The following is a 19,696-nucleotide window of genomic DNA, read 5'->3' on the forward strand; positions in this document are numbered from 1 at the left end:
TTCAGAAATACAGTAATACTTTTATTAATCAGTTCAACATACTAAACAATTGCATGCAGCTCGTCCTGAATCTGTCCCTATTCTATTAATTTCAGTATATTTGACAAGAGCTCCCTGTGCCCATAAAGAATACAGTTACAGTTTGGCCTAGTTACATTGAAGGAGCTTGGGAAAATACAGTCAAGGGTTATTTTCTAATCTATCTTTAACACATTTCTCACAGCTATCAGCTAAATAGGCTTCAACTACCATGCTATTCTGCAACAGTCTATCCAGCCCGCTCCCTCTCTTTAATAATAGTCAGAAGTCTGCTCTGTGGAGAAACAAATAACTAAACTGGCTACATTCAATGAAAATAAGATGCCCATGCACCAGGAACCCAAGCAGCACCCTCTTGTGTCTGTCTTGCTCTGCATTGGGTGCCCCCCTACTCTTTCCCTCAGGCACCCTTTATAACAAAAGTTAATCTACAATCATCACAAATTTCAGATAAATGTAGTATCTCCTGGCATGTTTAAACTTTCATAACAATAGGTTCGTTAATATTCAGAAGTGGATGACAACATCTGTTCAGGTTCTCGTGCATAGCTTACTTCTGAAAGCTGTAGATCCATTCATAAAATCAGCAATTTAGCATATTTTAAGTGCAAGTCAATGTATTCGAAAGCAGGTTAGCAAGCAAAATTATTATACATAATACTTCTTCAGTTGTTAAGACAGAAGAAGTGCGCCACACGCATAGGCCATGCACAGGTCAGAAGCTCAACATTGGTTGTGCAAAGAAATGTGTTAAGTTATTGTTTTTTCCACAGCAGCATAGGTCACACACAGTTTAAAAATAATTTATGACTACAAAAAGTAGCTGAGGTTAGGCCTACCTTCATTCTCTCGTTTTAGTAATTTCACACTGATTATTTTCTACTGAAAGCTTTAGCAATACATACACATACCTATTACAATTCAAATATATTGTACACCAATTTTTTCAACAAAAATAACAATTATGACAATGCAAAATAATTAGCAAACTATATCTATTTTGACTGCCAATTCTTCTCATTTTCATATTTGCACATACAATTTGAAAAGATATCAACTCCTTTCACAATTTTGCGCTGATAATTTTTCTAACATAAAAATGTGTATTTAAAAAGCTATTCTGTTTATTACAAAGTGAAAATATTCCAAATTGTATAAATTGTATTTTCACACTTAAACATAAGGAAAGACTTAAAATTGTAAAAAAGTATTTTTATACTAATTTGATAAACATATTGTCAAGGCCTGGGGTTGTACGATGGAACTACGCATGCCGGACATCACATGCCTTAACAACGCAGTCGGAACCACAACCGCTTTGTTTCCAAGCATGCATTTACCACGCTTGCTTTTACAACGAATTTCATTGTAAAAGCATGCCTATTAAAGGCAATGTGTGCAAACAGCATGCGAAATGGCATGTGTGCTTCTTTCATGCAATCCCCCACATGCCCTAAAGCCCAAAACTACCCCCACCTCTAATACCTAAACTAACCCAACCCCTCAGCTGCCCTGAGCCCTAACCAAAAAACTATCCCAACCCCCACCCCTAAAAACTAAAGTACCCCCACCCACCCTGAATCATAAAAAAAACGACTAGGACACCCCCATCCCTGCCCCATAAAGCTAAGCTATCCCAACACCCCCACCCACCCTGAGCCCTAAAAAAAATCTATCCAAAAACAAAAAGAAATACCCCGTCCCCACATCCCTGCCACAAAAACCAAACAAACCCAACACCCCAACCCGTCCTGAGTCCTAAATACTTCCCCTAAGAAGAAAACTACCCAATGCCACTCATCTACCTTAAGCCCTAAAAAAAACTATCCCGAACCCGACCCCATTCCTAAAAACTAAATTCCCCTGAAAGTAATAAAAAATACTACCCAAACCCACCACTCCTGCCCCCAAAAAATAAAGTACCACAACACCCCCACCCACCCTAAGCCCTAAATCCACTGAACGGCTAAAAACTATCCCACCAACCCTACCCAAAACCCACTTACCTCACTGCGTTGTCTCTGTATCCTTCCTCCTCTTCTCGCCTCAGTCCTTCCGCCCTCCCTTAAATCTTCCCTCACCACTTTAAAAATAAACTACCCCACGCTAAGCCCTAAAAAAATAGCCTGACCCCCCACCTTAAGCCCTAAAATCATGCTCAAACCCTCCACCCCTTAAAATAAATTGCCCATGCCGACCCACCCTAATCCCTTTTTCAAACCCACCACCCCTGCCCCAGCCCTACTTACGTCACCACATCCTCTGTGTCCTCTCCCAAACAATGCATGGCTTTTTCTGTGCCTTAACCAAACATTTGCATAGTTTAGCACACGTGTGTTTAAGGCACAGAAAAAGCCATGCGTTGTTCCTGCAAGCGTGGTTATGCTTGTGTGGGAAACATCCACGTTGTTAAGCGCGTTTTCCCAGGCCTGACCCACAGGCTTGACCAGCACTTGTTATATGTGGGATGAATGGCTCTAAAATGATTAATAAGATTCAAACTGGGTAATTTTCGACTAGCAGCAGCGGAGAGGTTTCAGGATACTGTCCGATGCTTCATTCTCATTACTCATTCAATTTTCATAGTTATTTAGTTGCTCAAGTGAGATAATAGTAAATCTTCCTTCTTATATCTAGACAATGGCTTGTCTAAGAGTGTCATTATTGGATGTCACATTTAGCACTAATGTCCCTATTGTTAACATACAATATGAAGAGCTCATCGTCTCTAGAAAAGGTAACACCTAGAGAGCTAATTAATACTACAACCAACAAGCAGTTGAGTTGATTTCAAATAGAGACCCCCTATAAGGATTGATCCCTCTTACTAGCCATACTTTCTATGCTAAAATTAGAATATCCATGCACAAACATAGGGGATAACAAGCATCCCCTAAAACAGGCAAATAAGGGGATTAACAGTCAAGATAGTCCAACCTGGGTCTTCCAGTTTCTGTCTAAGGCTAGTGTTCCAGGATATAACTGTAAATCTAGACTAGTTATTGTTAGACCTTGCATCCTTGGGGTGATTTCCCCTACACTTTTTGCCTTATGTACGCCTGTTTTGCTGACTTACTTTTGCTGACCAGTGCTAAAGTGCATGTACTCTTGCCCTAAAGCATGGTAACATTAGTCTAGCCACAATTCCCATATCTAATTTACTTGTAAGCCCCTAGTGAAGTGTACTACATGTGCCCAGGGTCTGTTAATTAAATGCTACTACTGGGTCTGCAGCACTGATTGTGCATCCCACTCTAGTAGCCCTTTCAACATGACTCAGGCCTGAATTGGAAGAGCCCATGTGTGCAGTTCCATATTGTAACTCACTTGCCACGCCCAAACCTTCCTTTTAAATTCATTAAGATCACCCCTAAGATAGGCCCTGAACAGCCACAAGGGCAAGGTACAGTGTATTTAAAAAGTTGACATATACTTTTAGCTTTTACACGTCCTGGTAGTGAAAAATTATTTAATTCATTTTTCAGTACTACAAGGCCTGTCTGTCCCATTGATTAACATTGGCATTACCTTATTACATTTTATAAGTGCAATTTCCAATTGGGACAAGATAGATATTTTGAGTTTGGTGTCTTTGGACTCACAATTTAAAATCGCATCTTATGGTAAAGTGTGATTTTATAATGTAAGTCTTAAAATACCACGTTTAGAAAGTTGGCATTTTCTTACTTTAACCATTCTGTGCATCTGCCTGTCTCTGAAGACACATCTGGGGTGGGTGACAGCTGGGCTTTGCTCATTCTCTGTAGGCAGTCACACTCAAAGGGATCTGAGGTGTGTCATTCACGTCCTGATGGTCCATCTCCAGGCTGATGGGTCTTCCTGAGCTGGATGGGACGGAGGACTTGACACTTGCACCTGAATAGGGCAGTGTCTGTCCCCACACAAACAGTTGCTTATCCCCCTGTAGTGTGTCTGGAGCCAGGGAAGAAAGGGCAGGGACTTTGTGCACTTCAAAGGCCTCTCTTTGAAGTCTCCCTCACTTTAAATGCACAAGTGGGTATAAATACTGAACCCCAAACTCCACTAAATCTGTATACTTCTGGACCTGAGGAAACTCTTTCAGGAAGAAATATTGCTGTGCTGCTAAAAGGACTGCCGGTGTGCTGGACTCTACTGGACTTGCTGGACTCCTGCTTTGTTGTGCCTACCATGTTGCCTGCTGCCTTTTTTGCCTGGTAGTGAGAAGGACAGGGCCTGAATCGCTACATCCCCAGAATCAATTGACTCCAAGGGCTTGCTGGCTTGCCTCCAGTTCTTCTGCAGCCTCAAAGATATCAAAGACATCCTGCAATTCTCCAACAGCACCTGGGCTCTGCCATCTGTGAGTCCTGCCAAGGGGTGTCAATCCACTCCTAGACCCTTGGAACTGTGTTCTGCAGCTGTGTCCTGAAAAAATCCATGCATCGGAATCACTGCACCTATCGGAACCGCCCGTCTCTCCTCGATGCTGACACATTGCCACTGCCACTGAGAATGAGGACTTCACATTGATGACTGCACGGCTCTACGATGATGCATCGTCTTCATCGCAAAGGGTTTGACGCTACACCTTGAGGACATCGCATCGATCTCTGCATGATGACGATGCATCCCAGACTGCATGGATTTGTACCAATGCATCACCTTTGCATCAGCCCCCCTGCGCCTCACAATGGATCTTTGACATCAACACAGTCCTCTATACAGACTACTCTTTCAGCTGGACAAGGTTGGTCCTTGTGGTTGGCCTGTGCTCCATTGCGATGGCCTGAACTTTTGGATGTATCCCAGACTACCATAATCAGATAGCCCCAGTTGGGTTGGAGCTTCAAGCTTTTAAGCACAACATTTGCAGACATTCTTTGAAAATGCATATCTCAACTTGTACTTATTTGATTTTTTGATTTTTGTCATTTTGATCTTGTTTTTTTATTAAATGAAGGTCTATTTTTCTAACTCACTTGTTCTGCGATAGGAAACCATTCTTGTGTCAGATAAAGGAAAAGGTCCTGGACTGTCAAGTCCAGGACCTTAAGAACAGGAAGAAGGGAAAGGGTCCAGATTACAAATTGATGGACGCCATTTTGGTGAAACTGTAAGGAAGGGAATTATGTTGTTTAGGCCATTGAATCTTGGACAAAGTATCCCTACTTTTTTGATGAGTTAGTAAGGAAAGTAGAGCAATGATCTTGAGGAAGATAGGGGCAATTAACCCTGAAGATATTTTTTTAATAAATTTTCTCATAAAGCTTTGTCGGCTACAAGCTTTAAACTGCACAATCGTTTTGGAACAGCAATTAGACTGCTTTCATTAGCCTCCTTTCTGTGCCCCCGAGGAACTTTGGTATTACAGATGGTAGCACAGACTTTCGCAAAGCCTCTTTTATAATACACATGGAACCTGTGCTACATGTGCACTGGTTTGATCTCAATGAGGCCTTACATCATTTGCATTGAGGTGTGGTCCCAAACAAATGAGAGTACAGTTTGCCTCTGCACCCTCATCATATTACAGATGCTAGCACTGAGGGAAAGGAGATGTCAGCAGACACAATCACTGTGTGCCACAATGAGGGCAACACTTGAACGGGGGAGAGAAGGTCCCATAGAGACATTCCCCTTCAGGTGTATGCAGTAACTCCTGGCCCCTACCTGGGGGTATCTCTGGTCTATTTGAAATGCAGGACCCCACAGCATGCTCACATTTTCCATTGTGCTGGAGCCAGCACATTAACTGCAATATGGTGTATTACCTTCATCTTCACCTGGTTCACCCATTTAAAAGTGCACAATGGCGCAAACAGGGGCAGTGCACCCTTTATGTAATGTGGACCCCTGAATAATTGGTAAACATGAAGAAATTGTCTCCATAAGGCTGAAAATGTGCAACAGTTGACATAAATAGAATCAAACAAAAGAGGGGAAAGAGTGGACACAGCACAAATAACACATTTTGTGGAAATAGGAGTGGTTGCAATAGGAGCCAGGGTCACAGGGTGGGACTGAGAGGACAGAGATGTCTGGCTATAGACTAAAACTTTTCCCTACCTCAAGCAAAGCCAAAAAGGAGGAATGAATAGTCCATGATTTGATTTGAAGGCAGCTTTTAAATCAAGGAGTATCCTGACTACAATAGCGCTGCATCCCACCATCATTCTCAGTTCATCACCAAACACAAGGAAAACATCCTTGGTACTTATACTGGCACAGAAACCTATTTTATATGGCGCCAGGGTACGAAACGATTTCTTCAACATCCAGAAATGAGCTGTGACTATTGGATTTGTGATTTCCGGCAGATGCTTAAGAAGTGAGTTTAAGTGAAAATTGGCTGAATCTGATGGAGTCAGTGAAAGTTTCTTTAAGAGGATCCTGAATTATGCCAAATTCACCCTAGTAGGAGCACTAATGGACAAGTATTTAGAACATTATATAAAACCGGGCTGAGAGATTCTTTGAAAAACTCTTCTTTTAAGAAGTTTCTAGGCAAATCTGAGATTTTACTGAGAGGATGCACTTTTTGAAGATATGCTAAAGTGAGATGTCAACGCGTTCAGAATAGACCCATTTTCTCACAAGTCGATTCTAGGGAGATTGTCCATTGAGGGGTAGTGAGCAATGTATTCAGATTCAATGTCAGAGTAAACCCTGCACAACTTTATGAGGCTCTTCACCTTTATGCAAACAGCAAACCGACATAGGTGCATACAACAGTATAGATACTGTAGTGTCCACCCGAGATATGGGCGAGCCCACCTATGCGAGATCCAGAAAGGGTCAACCTGGCGACCCCTCCTCTCAGAAGGCCCGTGGGGGTTGCCAGCTGTGACTAGAGCGAGGGTTTAAGTAGTGAAGTGGGGCGGCGGGAAAGTTAGTTAAAAAAGAGAGCGTTTCACCACCATAAAATAAAGCTCTTTATCACTCTGCTATTGGGCCTCGTGTGGTCATTTCGGCCGACACCACAGATACCATTTGTGCAGCAGGTGCAGCAGCACCACAGATCGGGGATCTGAGGGGCCCGTTGAACCATGATAATTGATGTATTTTACTACACCTATAGCAATCGAAGGGTCAATTTGCCTTGCCTGCACCAGTGCCCATGGCATCCTTTCTACACTACTGGTAGCAAGAGGTTAATGATCATAAAGACTTAGGGCTTCATTAGGACTGCCCCTGTAACCCCCAGGGGCTGGTAACAGGAGATTCTATGATCTTCGCGAAAGAAAGTATCAAAGGAGCACCAAGCGGCTGGAGTTACTCACCAGACACTTCGCTTGCTCGAAGAATACACAATGTCCGGGTAAAACTGTGAGCTACGATGGAGAAAAACGTGCAGGAAATACGAGTTTCTGCATGTTATTCTTTATTAGCTTTTAAGCGGTGGTAACATCCCCGACCCTAGAATTACTGTTGCCTGTGATATCTGTTTTTCTGTGGAAGGTGGACGTTGCCGGGTCGAATTCGAGACGACTTTTAATGGGCACTTGATTCTGAAATATTTGAGGAAAAATAATATATTCTTAGAGGAGAAGTTTTACCACTAACTCTGTTTCCCACAATATTGCTTTATATACTTAGAATCTCAATATGTATGTATATAAAAATATATATATAAAAAAAAAAAAAATATATATATATATATATATATATATATATATATATATATATATATATATAAACTTAAAACTTTAAAGAACACGCTTAATTTCATATATTTTAGGTCGAAGGAACACTTTTCATTTTATTTCTCTTTTGTGTACAAATGAAATACAAGTTCGTTTGCAACGGAGTTCATTAGTACATGCCATTTCACCTCAGTTTCTATTTGAAAACTGAACGTACTCATTTTGCAGTGATTTTTGTTTCTATTACCGCAGTGCTTAATTTGTAAATAAAGAGGTGCTGGTGCCCAAAGCCCTCCTCTTAAACACGCGGATGCTGCAATTAAGGGGCATATTTATACTCCGTTTGCGCCGGAATTGCGTCATTTTTTTTGACGCAATTTCGACGCAAAACTAACTCCATATTTATACTTTGGCGTTAGACGCGTCTAGCGCCAAAGTCCATGGAGTTAGCGTCATTTTTTAGCGTGGACACCTACTTTGCGTTAATTATATGAAAGGTAGGCGTTCCCGTCTAAAAAATCGACTCCGAGGCATGTGCGTCGGATTTATACTCCCGGGCAAAATTCACGCCCGGGAGTGGGCGGGTCAAAAAAAATGACGTACGGCCGCTTTTGGCCGTTTTTTAGCGCCTGCAAAAGGCAGGCGTTAAGGGACCTGTGGGCTCTGAAGGAGCCCAGAGGTGCCCTCCCATGCCCCCAGGGACACCCCCTGTCACCCTTGCCCACCCCAGGAGGACACCCAAGGCTGGAGGGACCCATCCCAGGGACATTAAGGTAAGTTCAGGTAAGTTTTTATTTTTATTCTTTTTGTGGCATAGGGGGGCCTGATTTGTGCCCCCCTACATGCCACTATGCCCAATGACCATGCCCAGGGGACAGAAGTCCCCTGGGCATGGCCATTGGGCAAGAGGGCATGACTCCTGTCTTTGCTAAGACAGGAGTCATTTCTATGGGGGTTGGGAGTGAAAACAAAATGGCGCAAATCGGGATGAGGCGAAAAAATTGCCTCAACCTGACTTGCCCCATTTCTTGACGCCCAAGCCCCATATCCCCCTACGCCGGCGCTGCCTGGTGTACGTCATTTTTTTTAACACACACCAGACGGCGACGGCGGCTAACGCCTGCTAACGTCATTCAATAAATACGGCGCCCGCATGGCGCTTCAGAATGGCGTTAGCCGGCGCTAATTTTTTTGACGCAAAACTGCGTTAGCGCAGTTTTGCGTCAAAAAGTATAAATATGGGCATAAATGTGTGAACACGGAATACTGAGGAGCCGTAATCCTGAAGCCATCTCGGGCCTCTTCAATCTATTTAAAGCTACTCCCTGCCCATTCAGCTCACTCTTGCAGCTTTCTAATTTCTTCTTTTGTGACGCTTTTTCGTTTTTCCAGTCCTCCGTCTTCCCGATATGTCTTTTGCTCGCAGCAAATGCTTGAAGCAGAAATGTAAGCCCCAGCCCTCAAAATAAAGTGCCAGTGCTCAGCACTGGAAAGAACAAGCACAAATTAAGCACTGTATTACGGTCTCCGAATGTTTTGGTGAAGAAGAGTTTCCACGTTTTTCAAGAGATATCCTTAACCGGGACGCTCCAGTCTCACACCACAATAAAAGACTTTGCCAGGGGAGTTATTTCTTTGCATGTCATGTTCTCCACGGCCGTTTTCATTTATTATTGTTCTTAAAGAGTAGAATTTTTGGCTGTCAATGCGTTTCAGTCTTCCTTTATTTTGTGATAGGCCTTCGGAACAGATTGGGATCACGGGGTCATGCCGAAATATCTGATTTACGTTTGAACTGAAAACCACTAGCCAATGGCTGATGCTAAAGATATATCCGTGTCCTCCTGAAGTGAAATATGTGTAATCCATTTTATAAAGATGGATAGTTGTGAAGGTGCTGCCACGTTGAGAATGTGTAAGGGGCATATCTAGTGATACTGCTGGTAGAACGAGAAAGGGTGTACATTTCAGAAGCCACACCCTGGTTCACTAAACTAAGAACTAGGTGTAGCGTGAGGTTCTGTTCAATGAGTATTCATCGCCTTTCTTCCTTCAGCTCCTCTTTAATAGAGGCAGACACGAAAACATCCATTCATATGTTATTCTATAAGAGATTATAAAAGGTTGCTGAGAAGTATGCTTTTCGGTCCCAAACATACATGTGTGTGGGCACGTTCGAAATACCAAGGCTACAGAGACTTGAAATCATCCTCAGTCCTATTTAAACAATTATGAGGCACTCCCTGCCCTCTTATCTCGCTCTTGTGGGTGGGTTCCTGCTTTCTCTTTTTGTGGCGGGTTTTCCGTCTACCACTCCTTTCTTTTTTCTTTTCCCTCTGTTTGCTCCCTCTCTTGCTCTCGGAAATGTCTGATGAGAAAAAATAAATTCCATCCCCCAAAATAAGTGTTGGTGGCCCCCATAGGAACCACCTGCTCAAAATAAGGGTGTGTGTGCAGGGGCGGCTTCTCCATGAGGGCGGAGGAGCGTCATCCCCACCCCCCCTCCACTGCCAGCAGCAGCACTTGCAAACCATTTCAAGAAAATGATAATAAACTGTGTTTATTATCGTTTTCTTGAAAAGGGGTGGGCCACTGGCTGTGGCAAGAGCTTGAGGGGTGTGCACAGAGCACTCCCTTCAGTACGCATGTGTGTTTGGCCGGCCGTCTTGGGCCCGCCAAACACACATGTGCAGTGGGCTCTCTCCAGCCAAGTAACACAGTTGCTGGGCTGGAGAGAGACTGAACAGGCTCCCGGTCTGCCTGGGAGCAGTGTCAGGATTGGGGCAGGGCAGGCTGGGAGCCTGTGCCTGCAGGGGAGCGGATGAAGCAGCGGCGGGGACAGCGGTAAGTCGTTTATTTTCTTAGTTTTCATTTGATTATTTAATTTTTATTATTGACTCCCACCACCCAGCACGCCGCCCTGCCTGTTCTGCTGGTCGGAAGCAGCAACTGTGTGTGTGGGTGTGCGTGTGTGCCCATACTTACATTTAAAGCAATTTAATAGTACAAAATTGGGTTTGTTAGGTCTTGGTTTTTAAATGTACCCAGTATTGTCAAAGAAGAGACAACGTAACCTGCCTGTTCATTTTTGTTGTTGCGCACATCAGTGAACATCAATCAATGGTGAGGAAATAAGTGAGGGGCATATTTACATGCCCTTAGCACTATAGTTACAAGGTGGCGCTAACACCACCTTGTAAATATGGGCCCATCTGATGCAGTTTTCTGTGGAAGAGGGGCGTACAATGGGTGTTGCTGTGGGAATCGTAAATTTGAGGTAGCACCAAAAACTAACGCCACCCGAGGGGTGGTATTTACATGGTGCAACAAGGGGAAACACTTTTTATTTTGCCTTGTTTTTGCATTTTCTATGTGTGCTGCATATATAGAAAGAGCAAAAGGCCATTAATGATTGTTTATGTGCAGGAAAGTGTCCCTGACTGCACACAAGCAATCATTCAATAATGACAATTTGTTACTTCTATGTGTTCTGAATGCACCATTGCACTATGGTGCAAGTCTACTTTCGTTGGCAGCTACATTTAGTGCCAGCACTAGGGGAAACACACGGATGCGCCGTATATTTTGTAAATAGAGCTCATCCCTGCGTTTCAGAACTGAGGCAGTGCTGCCAATTCTCTGCTGCGCCAGTTCCATGTAAATATGCCCCTTAATGTCCTTAAATGTTACATACATGAGTGAGGCTCAATTGGCTCTTCTCAGAATGCAGAATTGTTGGAAACTAAGGTATTATGGTACTAATTATTGAGAGTAAACTGGAAAATGTGTGAAATGTGTGTCATGCTCAGCAAAAGAACAGAGTGTCAGCTCACACAGGGTCATTTACTGAGAAACAGTAAGGAGTTGCTAAGAAGATGAGAGAAAACCTGTTGCTTGGAAAAAAAAAAAGATAAATTGTATTGCAGTGAATTATAATGTTTACATTTTAAACAGGCAGTGCATGGTTTTGCTGTTTTCAATAATCAGTGTTGATGTTCAGTTTAATCTAGTATTGTGTGCTTTATACAACAGTAAAGTGACTAACAAGTATATCATCCAATTATGTGGAGCCTTTTCTTTATTCCACAGTTAGTATCTCAGAAAGTAGTGTTTATGAAGGATAAGTCCAGGGTTTAAAACCAGTTCTCAAGTAGTTTAAATCGGCCACCTCAAGAGTGTGCAGTCTGTGTTTCTAGCTAAGTGTAGTAACGTGTACAGATTACCCTTTGCAAACCACATAAACCATACACTTATTTCGCCGAGGAATGTAGAGTGAAACTCCATAGAGGTGATACCAATGGTTTTATTTTTAAATGGGAGGCCTCATTTTTAAACCTGAATGTAATTTTTATCTGCTTCATATTTAAAGTGCCATTGCTTTCATAGTTTTCTGAAGTTGGTTTTGCAAGTTGAGCGTTCAGAGGAGGTCAACAGAGTGACGATCCCCATATACTGTCCTTCTCCTGCAACACCAAAGGATCTCCACTAAGTAACTCAGCACGATGGAAAACAAGCCCTCCTCTGGTCTGAGGCTGGGAATCCTCCAAACGGTCTCCTCTAAAAGCTCAAGGGCCAGATTTATACTTTTTCACGCAAAACTGCATTAGCGCAGTTTTGCGTGAAAAAGTATAGCTCCGGCTAGCGCCATTCCAAGACGCCGGTCGGGCGCCATATTTATGGAATGGTGCTAGCCAGCGCTAATGCCCTATTTGCGTCCTTGGAAAGGATGCTAACAGGCTGGGGAAGGCGTAGGAGAAACCGGGGCTTGTGCGCCGAATTATGGCGCTACAATGTTTAGAGGCAGAAAAATTGCCTCTAAGCAGTGTAGCACCATTTTCTGGCACACATCCCCCATGGACATGGCTCCTGTCCTAGTAAAGACAGGAGCCATGCCCACCACCCCAATGGCCATGCCCAGGGGACAAATGTCCCCTTGCAGGGGGCCCCAAGTCAGGGCCCCTGAGCAGGGTAATAGAAAAAAAAAATATATACTTACCGGGTCTTAACTGGAATGGGTCCCCCATCCTGTGGTGTCCCTCTGGTGTGGGTGGGGGTGTCCCTGGGGCCAGGGAAGGGCACCTGTGGGCACTTTCCATGGTATCTGACCATAGAAATATGCCTACAGGTCCCCTAACGCCTGCCGATACCCAGGTGTCAAATAATGGCGCTAAGCAAGCTTAGTGCCATTATTTAAGGCCCCCATCCCCCCGTGCTGGATTTTAGCACGGGGGATAAATATGGCGCAAAGGCCATAATATCCTTTTCTGGACAGGAACACCTACCTTGCATGACGCAAGGTAGGTCTTTATGTCCAGAAAACAAAGTCAACTCCATAACTTTGGCGCTAGAGGTGTCTAGCTCCAAAGTATAAATATGGAGTTAGGTTTGCGCTGAATTAGCGTAATTTGTTTTTACACTAATTCAGCACAAACTGAGTATAAATATGGGCCCAAGTGCATTCCTGAAATCCAGGGACACCATCTTAGACTTGGAAAGCCAAGCAATTAACCACAAGTTTTCAACAGCATGGGCCATATTTAAGAAGGCCCTAGAGCCACCTTGCACCACATTAGTGTCATTTTTTTATGCTAATGTGGCATTAGATTGGATAAATGCCGCACCATATTTACAAAGTGGTGCAAAATTTACAAATTTTGGAAACCCTTGCACCACATTATGCCTGCGCCAGGCATAATTTATGCAAGGGGCATTCTGGCATTAGGAGGCCCAGAAAAATGGCACCACGGAATCCATGAGATTCCACCGAGCTATTTCTAGTGTCATTTTTAACTCCTGCCTAAGTCAGGTGTTAAAATGAGGCTTCTGTTGTTTTCAATGGATCTCCTTTCACTTTGCAGGATTAGCTTCAACATTTGTGACGCTAGTTCCCTGACGTGCACCATGGTGCGCCTTATCATAAATATGGTGAACTCATGGTGGCACTAGGAGGGTGCAATGGGTCACAAGAAAAGTGGTGCACCATGACATGATGCACCACTTTTCTTAAATGTGCCCCCTAATTTCTAATACAATGGAAATAAACTCTTTATCAGCCTCCTTTAACCCACTGAAAGCTTTCACTCCATCTACCTAATTCAAACAATTGCAATCACTGTTAATGCGTTCATTTTGTTCCCACGTCTATTTGATAAAGAAACAACACTCATCGAAGACTACTTTGTCACATTATTCCCCGCTTGCAGTTTAATTGATTTACCGGACATCTGGATTCAAAAAAATGATATAGCCCCTGAACCAGGTCCCATAATAACCAATCAGGGTTCACCCATGCATGATTAATACCAGCTGGTGGGATTATTTTCCTCTTAGCAAAGTCCTACTCACCTCCCAACTGTCTGCCTCTTATAATATAACTACCTGCTATGTGTGCAGTTGGGACAAGTGGCTTGCACAGGTGCATAAACACGTGCACATGGGTATTCATGCAAGCTGTGTGAGAATGACTGCTATCTGACTCAGTGCAGCACCTGGACTGGTAATCCACTGGGTTAGCAGTCCCTGGTCTTTCAACTGCTGTAAAATTATTTAGTTGAAGCAGGACGGTCCATTTCTGTATTCGTGGGGGGGGGCGGCAGGTGTTGGGAAATGCCAGCAAACATTGTGATCAACAGCTTATAGTGTGTCACCACTCAAAACTCCCACCCATAAAGATAGAGGTCAAAATGGAGTCAGCACCATTTGATAGCCAGGACTTCCTAATCTATTTGTGTATTGCAAGCCTCAGTATCTGTCATAGCCCTGCTTGCATAAGCAATGGACGTTCACAGACTGTGTTCCTGCTTCTGCGTCAGCACAGCTCCTAGGCCTACCAGGCAGGTATCCTCAAAGAGTTGAGTAGTTTTATCTTGATTGAAATACGCAATTGTGGTGTCCTTAAGCAATGGGTGTTTGATTTCCTTGAATGCTTGCTATACTGGGGTGTTCCAGTCAAACCGGGAACTTGCCTTCATCAATGCCCTCAAGGGTTCTGATAAGGTGACAAGGTTAAGCACAACCGGGGCCACAGTATGTGTCCCTTCCCACAGATCTTCTTACTTCTGTAATGTTTGGGGGTTAGAAAGCTCACTGTCTCTCTCCAGCCTTACAAGCATCAATACTAAGGCAATCTTTTGAGAACAGGCAACCAAAGAAATCAATTTGATTTTTAAAAAATGAGCACTTTTTTGTGAAGAGTGAGCCCCTGATCCCTTTGCCTGGTTAATGTTGCCCTCGTGCAGCAGTAGTGTTCTGCTAATGTAGCTGAAAATTACAGAATATTGCCACTGGGAGAGCGTAGCATATATACTTAAGAAATTAACATGAAATGTTTATGAACTAATGTGTAATAATGCTGCATAGAAAATGTATTAATGTATTTTTGCTAAACATGTGCTAGAAATGTGTCCACGGGGAGTGGCCGCCAATATATACAATGACTAATGAAACTGACTAATAATGATGAAATGTTATATTAAAATATGATTTTGCACTAATATTAAAAAGGTTATATGTTAAAGTTCCGCGAAAAACTCATTAACCCTTAGTTAGCATGAGTCGAGGACTAGCTGCCCGGTTTCATATTAAATGTGTTTTTCTACCGTGCAGTGTGCTGACTTGCTGAAGGACATGAACTCTTGTTTTTCCAAAGCTAGAAGATGAATGTAACTGTAGTAGATCCGTTCTCATGAAATTTGACTTGCTTAGCGAAACATTCTTGCTTAATGCAACAGTGTAGACCACTTGCATGTACAAGGTCACCTGAACCGGTACAGACAATGGAGCCACTGACTGAAGATGTGCAAAGGACCACGAGAGTATGAAATCACACCGGACATTCTACCCGGTGAAGACGTCAATCATAAGGACCAATAAACTACGTGAGAACAGTTATGGGGTGACAAATTTGATGAGATAACCTACTGGATGGAGATAGTGGGGTGCAACCCCTCAACCAATTAAAATTCAGGGGACTGTACAACAGAAAGGGGATAAAAACCCTTGACACAAGGAACTGAATCAGAACGGAGAGCCATCTGATTAGAGGAGGGGGAGATGCTGGTGCGAATTATTGCTATGACCCAGACACTTTGTCATTCTGCATAGAGACTTTGCTGTTTGGTTCTTAAAACCATCCTTGCCTTATATCGCCCTTTTATACTTTACCTCCTTATGAGGGAATTGCCCCTTTACCCGACCTGCTGAATTCCTGATGGCAGATCAACTGATGTCCTGAGGACGAAGACAGAACCTGTGTGCTGACTTAATACGGAGGGTAACTATATGACAATGATATTGTGATTGTCTGTTTGCATTTCCTTTCTAGATACCAACTGCTTCTTTTGACAGAGACCATAGTTAGATGTTTTCCAAATTGGTGTTGCTAAATCATTTTGCATGAAGCCCAACATGCCAATGCTAATTTGAGGTTAGATAAGGGGTTCACTAAAACAGACGCAAATAGACAAATGACTGAATCTATGCTTTGTTGAATAACGTGATAATGATAATTTGCTAAGGATTACCTATGCTGATGCTGTGCTATATTCTAATATTCGTTATTCTTGCTTTGATGAAATATTATCAGACTTGCCATATTGTGACTATGCTAATGTGTTTCTTGGTTTTGAGATTAATAAACTTACTAGTAGAATTGTAATCAATAGGGAATAACATTCATATAATAGTACTAAACTGGTGTGGTTATTCATGACTGAAAGGCCATGGTGTTTTCCAAGTTTAATTAATGTCTTTGGCCAATCTGAATTGTCTTATTATGGTGAATATTGATGACGTTATTGACATATTGATTGACATGCTGATCAGTTATCTCGTCCTAAGGTGTCTTCAATCAGGGTCAAAAGATTCATTGGCCTAAAATGAGTCCCAAAGTGAGTAAATGAGTCATAAAGAGACGCGTTAGCACCACTAATATTTAACACTCCCTCTAGGCCTCATAAAGTCTCCCGGATGGTATTCTCGAATACCTTGGTAGCAGAAGATATTCCAATTTAAAGCATTAATATTTCCACAACTCTAAGTGGGTAGAAAATGTGGTGATTTATGTCTCGCCTGAAATTTACCAGAAGCTGATACCACGTGTTGAGAGCCAACTCGGAGAACCATTGTGCTCCATTCAAGTGTGCAGTGTCATTCTTGGTGGATGTTAAGTGTTTTTGCCAACATATGGATTTATTGAGGATACTCATAATAATACATAGCTGGATCGTCACAAGCTGATTCGGCTTTAGGGCGACCATCATGTGGACACCCATGGAGTGGGCCACACACTTTTTCAATCACACCTATTTGTTCTAGGTTTTGGAGCTCAAACCAAGTGCTGGAACTCTGGATTGGACTTTCAAACCTTTGACTAGTACCAGTCCAGGTAAAACCTGATCCAAATGCAGCAAAGCCAGCCATTTTGACCGGGTGTGATGGAGAACCTGGTGTTTATTTTCCTCTTTTTCAGTAGTGTTCAGTTCCTTTTTACTTTTTTATTGGCTACCCACTCTGCTACAGCAGCCTGCCCCAGGACCCCATTTTTGGTGCTCTCCAAGCAGGTGTCACTCTCTTCAGGCTGCAGTATGGTGGGCTGATTGCCTCCTGAACCGTTGTCAGCTTGTTAGATATCCAGTGCTTGTAGTGATGGGGTTCAGCCATCGAAGAGCATGCTGCTCACCTCCATTTGGCGTTGTACTTCAGCTGCCACTGCTCGCACCTAGCTGAATGTTCTTGCACAGCCCCAGCAGTCCTCTGCTGCTCCTCTACCAACCCTCGGTCACGGCTCACTGGACACTGAGAGGGCACCACCTGCTGATAAAGAAACACAGGCCCTCATTACAGCACTGGCGGTCGGTGATAAAGCGGCGGTAATTCCGCCAACAGGCTGCTGTAAAAGAAATTGAATTATGACTATGTCGGAAACCGCCAACACAGAGAGCCACTTCAACACACCGACCGCCATAGCGGTAGCAACAAGCACCGCAGCGGTAACTGCCAACAGCCAGGTGGAAGACAAGGTTCTGCCCACTGTATTACGAGACACCAATCCGCCACCTTTTCTGGGGCGCTACCAACGCCATCAAAAGCACAGCGGAAACAGAACACAGAAGGGAAACGACTCACCTCTGGACACTCAAGGAAGAACCACAATGCCATGGAGCCCGAACTACAGGTGTTACCCATGCTAGCCTATGTCCTCCTACACCAGGAATACCAACGGTGGCGAAGACGACCACGGTGAGTACCGCCCCTAGCACACAGAAGGGGGAGGAAAAAGAGAGTGACACACATTCAACACGAAACACCACCCGCCCCCAAAAACATACACACAAACGGATGCACCAACATTACATATCCACCCTGTACCCATCAGGAATAATGCAAGGACAAAAGGAAGTGATTGAAGTGAGTGTAATAAGATAAAAATCTAGAAATATGTCCTCAAATTTTAAAACAGTATTTACATCAATACAAATGGAGGGACACTACCCAGTCCATAATGTCCAAGACCCCACTTGACTCCTGCCTCAATACGGAGAGAACACTGCTGGGGCATCAGGTCAAAAATACACAGGTACCTCAGGGAGAAGGGGGGCACCTCAGCCGGAAGATGGTACAACACCACTGCTCCTGGAGGGGGCAACATGCCCAATACTCTGTCCTGGGGAGTGCAAAGCCACAGTCTCTCTACTGGGTGGTTTGCCCACTGCTTGGTTCTGGGGAGTGCAAGCCTACAGTCTGTCAAGTGGGTGGTTTGCCCACTGCTTGGTCCTGGGGAGTGAAAGGCCACAGTCTCTCAAGTGGGTGGCTTGCCTACTGCTTGGTCCTGGGGAGTGCAAAGCCACAGTCTCTCAAGTAGGTGGTTTGCCCAGTGCTTGGTCCTGGGGAGTGCAAGCCTACAGTCTGTCAAGTGGGTGGTTTGCCCACTGCTTGGTCCTGGGGAGTGAAAGGCCACAGTCTCTCAAGTGGGTGGCTTGCCTACTGCTTGGTCCTGGGGAGTGCAAAGCCACAGTCTCTCAAGTAGGTGGTTTGCCCAGTGCTTGGTCCTGGGGAGTGCAAGCCTACAGTCTGTCAAGTGGGTGGTTTGCCCACTGCTTGGTCCTGGGGAGTGCAAGCCCACAGTATCTCAAGTGGGTGGTTTGCCCACTGCTTGGTCCTGGGGAGTGCAAGTCACAGTCTCTCAAGTGGGTGGTTTGCCCACTGCTTGGTCCTGGGGAGTGCAAGGCCACAGTATCTCAAGTGGGTGGTTTGCCCACTGCTTGGTTCTGGGGTGTGCAAGCCTACAGTCTGTCAAGAGGGTGGTTTGCCCACTGCTTGGTCCTGGGGAGTGAAAGGCCACAGTCTCTCAAGTGGGTGGCTTGCCTACTGCTTGGTCCTGGGGAGTGCAAAGCCACAGTCTCTCAAGTAGGTGGTTTGTCCATTGCTTGGTCCTGGGGAGTGCAAGTCACAGTCTCTCAAGTGGGTGGTTTGCCCACTGCTTGGTCCTGGGGAGTGCAAAGCCACAGTCCCTCTAGTGAGTGGCTTCTTCCATTGGTTCTTGAGGGTGCATTGTGCCCAGTGTGCTTCATCCTGGCAAGGATAGGGTGAGTGGACGCCTTCTTCCACTGGTTCTGGAGGGGGCATTGTGCCCAGTGTGCTTCATCCTGGCAAGGAGGGGGTGAGTGGATGCCTTTTTCCACTGGTTCTGGAGGGGGCATTGTGCCCTGTGATGCAGCACTTGGGGAGTGTAAGGTCACAGTCCCTCACCTGGGGTCAGATCCACGAGATTTGAAGTGGGCAGGATGCATGACACTCCATAAAGGCAGGACTACAGTCCATCCGCCGGCGGTGACGGCTGCACAGTGGTGGTAGTGCAGGTGCTTGCAGAGGTGCTGCCAGTGGTGGGGGTAGGCTCCAGCCCTTCCCCTGCGGCCTCGGATGGCTGCCCACTGGGGCTGCTGCTGGTGGCAGTGGTGCAGGTGGCGGTGCAGGTGGCTGTGCAGGTGGCAGTGCAGGTGGCGGTGCTGGCGGTGCTGGCGGCTGCCAGTGGT

At 44.5% G+C, this 19,696-nt stretch overlaps 1 non-coding gene across 1 annotated transcript; it reads left to right on the forward strand.

Moving 5' to 3' along the window:
* Positions 1-12,844: 12,844 nt before the first annotated feature.
* On the forward strand, positions 12,845-12,989 carry LOC138297987 (small Cajal body-specific RNA 11). The gene has a single exon (XR_011204523.1). It is a non-coding gene; the product is annotated as a small Cajal body-specific RNA 11 (non-coding RNA).
* The last annotated feature ends 6,707 nt before the right edge of the window (positions 12,990-19,696 follow it).

This window comes from Pleurodeles waltl, chromosome 5 (genome assembly GCF_031143425.1).
Source record: "Pleurodeles waltl isolate 20211129_DDA chromosome 5, aPleWal1.hap1.20221129, whole genome shotgun sequence".
NCBI lineage: Eukaryota > Metazoa > Chordata > Amphibia > Caudata > Salamandridae > Pleurodeles > Pleurodeles waltl.